This window comes from Macaca fascicularis, chromosome 9, assembly GCF_037993035.2.
Source record: "Macaca fascicularis isolate 582-1 chromosome 9, T2T-MFA8v1.1".
Lineage (NCBI taxonomy): Eukaryota > Metazoa > Chordata > Mammalia > Primates > Cercopithecidae > Macaca > Macaca fascicularis.
The window spans coordinates 128,625,933-128,628,956 of NC_088383.1; positions in this window are offsets into that span (position 1 = coordinate 128,625,933).

Here is a 3,024-nt window from a genome sequence, read left to right on the forward strand (position 1 = left end):
AAAAAATTCTTTGTAGAGACAGGGTCTTGCTACGTTGCTGAGGCTGGTCTTGAACTTCTGGGCTCAAGTGATTCTCCCATCTCAGCGTCCCAAAGTACTGAGATTATAGGTGCAAGCCATTGTGCCTGGTGCCCCCAACCACCTATATTTCAAATAATCACACTGGCATTTATTTATTTATTTATTTATTTATTTATTTATTTTGAGACAGAGTATTGCTATTGCTCTGTCACCCGGGCTAGAGTGCAGTGGCATGATCTCGGCTCACTGCAAGCTCTGCCTCCCAGGTTCATGCCATTCTCCTGCCTCAGTCTCCTAGGTAGCTGGGATTACAGGTGCCCACCACTACGCCCAGCTAATTTTTTGTATTTTTAGTAGAGACGGGGTTTCACTGTGTTAGCCAGGATGGTCTCAATCTCCTGACCTCATGATCCACCTGCCTCGGCCTCCCAAAGTGCTGGGATTACAGGCATGAGCCACTGTGCCCAGGTGATTTTTTATTTTTTTGATACCACAGCTCTACCCCTTTTCTCCTTGTGAAAGACATAAGCTTCTGACTCCATCCAGGTTGATCCAGTACTGTTTCCTGAACACTCCTGAGTGTGTGTGTGTGCGGTTTTTTTTCATGTGTTGGATGCCCTGCATCCTCAAATCCAGCTTTTAAAACATATGTCAAAGCTCAGCCCCAGGCCTGCCTCTCCAAGGTGCTTTGTTCAGGGGTTTGCCTTCTCTGAACTTACATAGCACTTGTTTAGTCCCGAGCCTGTGATGTAGGCGTTCTGTTCTCCTGCATCAGAGGGTTGCTGGCAAAAATCACCAGGTAGAGCTGGACCTTAAATATCTATTCTACCATAGGCCAAACATTAAAAATCCATTTGGGACTGGGTGTGGTGGCACATGCCTGTAATCCCAGCTACTCTGGAGGCTGAGGTGGGAGAATCGCTTGAACCTGGGAGGTGGAGGTTGTGGTGAGTAGAGATCATGCCACTGTACTCCAGCCTGGGCGACAGAGGGAGATTCTGTCTTAAAAAAAAAAAATCCATTTGGGTTTTAGCACCTCTTTAAAAAGCAGGTGTAGGCCAGACACGGTGGCTCACGGCTGTCATCCCAGCAGTTTGGGAGGCCGAGACAGGCAGATCACTTGAGGTCAGGAGTTCCAGACCAGCCTGGTGGTCTTGAGCCTGGCCAACATGATGGAACCCCGCCTCTACCAAAAATACAAAAATCAGCTAGGCATGGTAGCTGGGATTACAGGTGGGGGGCGCCTGTAATCCCAGCTACTCGGGAGGCTGAGGCAGGGGGATTGCTTGAACCTGGGAGGTAGAGGTTGCAGTGAGCCGAGATTGCGCCACTGCACTCCAGCCTGGGCGACAGAGCCAGGCTCTGTCTCAAAACAAACAAACAAAAACAGATGTGTGTTGCGGGTAGGTAAAGCTGCCAAAGAGGTCTGGGTATATTCAGCGTGGGAGATGGCATTGGTCGTATTCCTGTCTGGGGAAAAGAAAGGTGGTATAGACCTTTCCTATACCAGGTGATTATACAGAGTTCTGCCAAGGGTTCCAAAGACAGGTGTCGGCGGTGATGACAAGTCATCTCTGCTTCCTCTAACTCTAGTGCTCTTGGTCACCAATGCCGGAGGCCTGGCATTTTATAATTTAATTCCTCATGTGGGGATGTTTGGTCTCTCCAGTGAGACAGGTGTCTGTCTTAATGTGTCCCATAACCCCTATTGCACCAGACATTTGCCTCTGCACCGGGCAGTTGCCTGAGAGATCATTGGGGAGTGACTTAGTTGAGAAGCCCTGGAGAACTTTTGTGTTCTGGAGCCTACCAGAGAAGCCTACCGAAGGCTCTGGCCTGCCGGAGGTGACTGATAACAGCTGTAAATCTGTTGCTGCAGCCTCTGCCTCCACCAGCATCATCTTTTGCAAGGGAAACTGCAGTCTTCTCCATTGGCCTCCCTCCTTTCAATGCATTCTCCACACAGCAGTCAAGTGATCCTTTTGAAAAGATAGGAATCAGGCTATGCCACTGTGTTCTTAATGTCTTCTGTGGCCTCCCATAGCATTCAGAATGAAATCCAAACTCCTTGCTGTGGTCTATACAACCCTGCAGGATATGGCCTATTGCCTTAGTTTCTTCTCCTTTTCTCCGCTCTGATTTAGCCTCCCGGGTTTTTTTTTCTTTTCCAGTTCATCAAATATACAAAGCTCTTTCCCACCCCAAAGCCTTTGCCCTTGTTCTTTCTGCTTTCCTTTCCCAGAGCTGGGCTGTTCTCATCTATCAAGTCACTGCTCAGCGGTCACCTTCCTCATCTCCTATGGAAAGTGGATTCCCCTTATTCCCCTTGTTACTCTCTATTTCATCACTGGTTATTTCTTTCACAGTGCTAATTATAAACTGACATGGTTTGGCTCTGTGTCCCCACCCAAATCTCATCTCGAACTGTAATTCTCACATGTCAAGGGAGGAACCTGGTGGGAGGTGATTGGATCATGGGGGCGGTTTCCTCCTTGCTGTTCTCGTGATAGTGAGGGACTTCTCATGAGATCTGATGGTTTTAAAAGTGGTAGTTTCCCAATTAGCCGGGCGTGGTGGTGCATGCCTGTCATCCCAGCTGCTGGGGAGGCTGAGGCAGGAGAATCTCTTGAACCCCGGAGGCGGAGGTTACGGTGAGCCAAGATCGTGCTGCTGCACTCCAGCCTGGGCAACAAGAACGAAACTCTGTCTCAAAGAAAAAAAAAAAGTGGCATTTTCCCCTGAGCTCTCTCTTTCTCCTGCTTTGTCACAGTAAGATGTGTCTGCTTTCCCTTCAGCACATCTGAAGTGCTGAAGGGGGCCAGTGGCTCACGCCTGTAACCCCAGCACTTTGTGGGGCTGAAGCAGGAGCTTCACTTGAGTTCAGCAGTTTGAGACAAGCCCGGGCAACATGGTGAGACTCTGTCTTTATAAAAAATAAAAAATTAGTTAGGTGTGGTGGTACACACCTGTTGTCCCAGCTACTGAGGTGAATGAGATGGGAGG